This window comes from Mastomys coucha, chromosome X, assembly GCF_008632895.1.
Source record: "Mastomys coucha isolate ucsf_1 chromosome X, UCSF_Mcou_1, whole genome shotgun sequence".
Classification (NCBI taxonomy): Eukaryota; Metazoa; Chordata; class Mammalia; order Rodentia; family Muridae; genus Mastomys; species Mastomys coucha.
In genome coordinates, this window is record NC_045030.1 from 46,394,949 (window position 1) to 46,400,152 (window position 5,204).

The following is a 5,204-nucleotide window of genomic DNA, read 5'->3' on the forward strand; positions in this document are numbered from 1 at the left end:
ACCCACCCCAAAAGGAACATTGGAACATATATTCTTTTGTCAATTAAGACGGGGTCCTCATTTCATAATCTTCTTTTTAAAAACTATATCCTTTTCCAACTCTAAAAATTCTGATTTGTGTATATATAGTCTTCAAGACATTGAGAAAATAGAAAATAGGTATATTTTTAGTCCAGAGCTTACTCCAAGTGCAAAAAAATAATTAACAATGGTGACATATTACTAGGTGTTATTTAACAATGTAGCCTATGCAGAAAAAAAAATAAGGGCCAAAAGATAATTAACTTTTAAGTTATGCTAAATAAGTAACAATATACACAATGATATAGTCATTTGAGAAAACTATTGTTTATTTAGAAAAAATGGTTACACTGGTAGAATTCAGTAGATAAAAAATTCTCTTAAAAATGTCACGTGAAACTTTTTTCAGATGTAAGTTTAGCAATACAAAGCTCCGGTAGCTGTAAAATTAAAACACAATTAATTTTTTATTCCCTTATACCCCCAAGATTTCCTAATTACAAGAAAAAAATGGCAAGGGACAAGTGAGCGCTGGTATAGTTTTCTTTGTAGAACATGTTTTAATGTTGTACACATACTATATAAAACGATTCTTAGGCGTTGCATAAGACAGTGCTCCACTTTATTTTTAGTGACTAATATTAAAAACAGGCCAAATAAATTAAAACTGAGTTCTAAGATGAGGTAAATTCAAAATCATTCAGTAACTGTTTATTTTCAGTTTCAACATTTCAAATGGGGGAAGGGACTTGAAACCCAGGCAGTATTTAATCAAAAGTGAAATTCTGTACACATGTAACCTTATTTGCTTATTGGGAAGTATATGCAGCACATTGTGCTAAAATATGGAATAATTAACACTTTCAGCCATTACTGAAAATAAACATGTAGAAATTAAGCAACAGGTTAAAGTACAATAACATACAACACAACAGTTTTAGGTTTTCTGCATGGAGCAATAAAGCAGGTAACTGAAAATGGGCCTGCTTCATTCACAATTCTCAGAAATCTACTCAGGAAAATACAGTTCTGGTCACAGCTGTATGATTTCATTTTATTTTTTCCACCTAAAAGAAACAAACTGGTTATACAGACAGCCAGGAAGGAGTGGCTGAGGGGGGTGAGGAGGAGGACCAAAGCAAGGCAAGAAGAGGCCAGAGAGAGAAGGCCAGGGAGTAGGCAAGGGGAAAGAAACGGGGAAGGCAAAACCATTTAGGAAGAAACTTCAGTGAATTCTATCAATAACAAAGACCTGGAGGAAGCTTCCAGAAAATGAGGAAATATTTCTGTGTCTGTCTATTCTTAGAAATCATTAAGACACTATGAATTTTAAGAAACATTGAAACATTTTCTGTGTGTGAGAGGGTGGAAGGATTCTAGGGTAGAAAAAAAGATTAAAAGAGTAACAGGTACATTCTATAGGCGCAAGGAATAATGTATCAAAAATAAACAAAACATTTAACAAAGGAAAGGAACCTATTTTACATGACCAATCAAAAGAAATAGAGAGAAAATGACATCGATTTTTTTCACAAGGACACAATTTTAATAGTGAATTATATTAAGATGCAATGTCTGCTAAATTATAAAAATTGCTTCAAAAATATATTGACTCAATTATACTCATTTCCTTTCCTTTATGTAGACATTTTTCAAATACTGCATAATGAAATAAATTCAAAACAGGATCATTACAGCATGTGGCAAATAATTTATCTGCCTAACATTGTTCTCAAATTTTAAATTAATGCTTAATGCATTAAACTTTATTAATGAATATACTACATTCACACAGTTCCAAAACTCATAGCTAGAAGGGGCCTTAGAAAATAATTACACTTGCATGAAATTATGACAAATAATTTACATATCATTTCTACACAGCATTCTGTGCATGCTGTGTATAATATTGACGTCATCAATTATAATTTTGGATAAACTCATGTTGACCTTCTAATTTTATTACTTTAAAAGTGTAATCGTTTCTGTCCCTCAACAAATAAATGGGTAAACAAAACATGGTACAAATTCATTCTATGGAATATTTAACCTTTAAGAAGGAATGGATTATTGACACATGCTACACCATGGATAACTCTTGATAACATGATGGTAGTTGAAAGAACCCTGGCCCCCAGGACAAGATATTGCACAATTCCATTTATATGAAATGTCCCCAAACAGGCAAATTCCTAGGCAGAAAATGTGTCAGTAGCTTCCAGTGGCTGAAGAAAGAAAAGAGAGAAGAATGACTGCTAGCCTGCACGGTCTGAGATTAGACTGCTGTGATGACTGCACCACACAGGCAATGGACTAAAGACCACGGAATCGTCCACTTTAAAATGGTGACTGCATCTCAGGGTTTTAGACTGAAAATGAATAATGTTCCAATAAAGAATTTCATGGTATTTGCATGACCATACTGGTGAAAATAAGAAATGGCTTGTTGATTATGTTTATGTAATGTTCCAGTAAAGAAAAAGAACATTATGGTATCTATATGACAATAACCAGCATAAGAAATGGGGTCTCGATTATGATCATGTCACACTATGAGAATTCCTTAAGGACAAGAAAACTTTTGATGACATATTTAAAGGGTACATATTAAATGATAAAAATGTTTTTGCTGCAAAACACAAAGATCTTTCCCATGAAATGGAATTAAAATTTTATAAGAAGCCAAGACCCTCCAAGCAACATAATCACCCCAATGTTTTCACACTTATAGAACTCATACACAAAGGCAACCTATCTACATCATTAAGGAATTGGTTCCAGGAGGCAATTTCCTCTCCTTTCTGAGGAAGAAAGATGAACTAAAAGTCAGTTAGTGAATTTTCCTTTAGATGCTGCTTCTGGATGGCATATCCCACGTAAAAAATTGTATGCACGGGGACCTTGCTCCAAGAAATTGCCTGCAAGTGAAAATAATGTTCTGAAAATCAGTGACTTTGGAATGTCTTGTCAAAAGGATGGTGGTGTGTATGCATCTTCTGACTTAAAGCAGATTCCCATAAAATGGACAGCACCAGAAGCTCTTAATTATGGGAGATGTCATTCTGAGAGTGACTCATGGAGCTTTGGCATCCTCCTCGGGGAGACGTTCAGCTTAGGGGTCTGTCCACACCCTGGAATGACAAATCAGCAAGTACAAGAGCAAGTGGAAAGAAGATACTCAATGTTAGTCACGCCATCTCAACAGTGTCCACATAGTCTTATTCAATAACGCTGAAGTTTGGGAGTTACAACTGGAAATCCATTCCAAAGCTCAATGAACTTCGAGAAGAGGTAGCTGCTACCAAACATACTTATAACCCTAGAAATTTGAGAGTGTGAGACAGGAGGCTAACAATGGGTTAGATGCCAGCCTGTGCATTAAGTTTAATTTTAAATAATGTTATTTTTAAAATGTGCATCATGTTATCATAAATAAGCAAGATGACCTTATAAAGCTAAGGTGTCACAGAACCCTATCTTTTTCCCAGTTAGGATTTCGTTGATATTGCTCAGTTCACTCTGTTGTCCATCACACACATACACTCTTTTGAAGCTATCAACTGTATTCTTAATGCCACATAGAACACAGTCAAACAAAAGTGTCCTCTATTTTTGTGAGAGAAGATTACATGTATAAACATCATTTTCTATTATAGTAGTAACTATCTCAATTCTTTTTATCTGATTCAATAGTTCAGATGTCTCTTAAAATACAAATTTGCCTTAAAAGTAGCTAACTCAAGGTTAAGTGTCATTTGAAGATTTTGTGACTCACCCCTTCAATGTTTATCCCTCTCCCTCTCCAAAGCTGAAGCATATATAAAGGTGAAGTTGACATTTAGAATATCACAAGGAAGAAGTTATGAGGAGAAAAACATAAAGACAGGTATCCTAATCTAGCATTCCATCTGCAGGTACCCTTACAAACTTTTACAGCAAACACAGTCCCTGGGATGTTCTCTGTCAGTGAAATGTAACACAAAGTGAAAGTTGGGAATCTTTTAAGGTGAAACTTAATTGCATACAGGGTTGCCTGTCAGAATGAAAAATGTACAATGAGGCTAGTCACACACACAGGCAAATGTGGGAGAAGAACCTTTTATAAGCCCTTATCCCAATATTGAGACCTTGAAAACTCAAAAGAAAATAGCACCTTAGTGAATGTGTCTGTCTACCTGAAGAGGAAAAGCAAGAAAGTTCAGAATTCTTTCTAGCTTCAACTACTTGGTGCCTATGACTGTTGGTTTACAGAACACACAACTAGTGCTCCAAAGAGTCTAAATGGTACTGAAGAGAAAATAGTTGTGCCCATCACTTCAATTTCCTAACAAGAGCTTTATAGATATTAAATGATTGCTATATGTAAACCAAAATAAAAAACAACTACATATCCTCAAGGATATAAAACAATGGTTAGCCGGTATGGTTTCCCTTCTATCAAACAGTATAAGTAAACCGAGTTTGTTTGATAGCATGGGAAAGAAACCTTTTTTCTTCTAGTATCATTCCTCACCAGAGTTTTCATTGATCAAATCATTTCACATTGCAGTTACTACTTCTGTATACAGATTTCCATGTACAGTTAACATACTGTCTTAACATCACAGATAATAAAAATAATTGCTTATTTGATTAGAATAATCAAATGGATAAGATCATTTGTTCAACAAAAATCACAAGGGAAGCACGTGGATATGAAGCATACTCATACAAATGTGGGAACCAGTAACTAGACAAGCTCACATGTGAGCAGACTAGTTCCTGAGAATAAATTCATCAAATACTCTATTTCCTAATAGGAGTTACTACCATATTCAGACAAGCCTTGGAATGCCAATGCATTCCTGAAGTTATCTGTGAGACCTTAGGAGGCCAGTGTCCCAAATATAAAACAGGATGGGGAAAAGGCTAGAATAAGAATTATAAAATCAATGGCTACAGGGGCTAAGCTATAATGGAAACAAACAAAATTAACCATGTATGGAATTCTGGAGTAAACTCCTGCCTCTTCCTCCCTAACCACATTCTCCACAAAATCCTTGTTCTATGGGGAAAGTATGTAAGTCAGTTTGATTGCCACCACACAGAAATCAAAACACAATGTCAAATGTTTCAATTCATCAAATGAAACTGAAATTCTGAGTAGTCCATTCTTCTGAATTGCTAAAGGATATTAAGATATA

The 5,204-nt window shown here is 34.7% G+C and overlaps 1 protein-coding gene across 1 annotated transcript in view; it reads right to left on the reverse strand.

Annotated features, from left to right (window-relative positions):
* Positions 1-328: 328 nt before the first annotated feature.
* Thoc2 (THO complex 2) overlaps positions 329-5,204 on the reverse strand; it is a 119,047-nt gene continuing 114,171 nt past the window's right edge. Inside the window, exon 40 of the mRNA XM_031372621.1 lies at positions 329-3,152. The gene's annotated coding sequence lies outside the window, so the exon portion shown is untranslated. The remainder of the gene's footprint in view (positions 3,153-5,204) is intronic.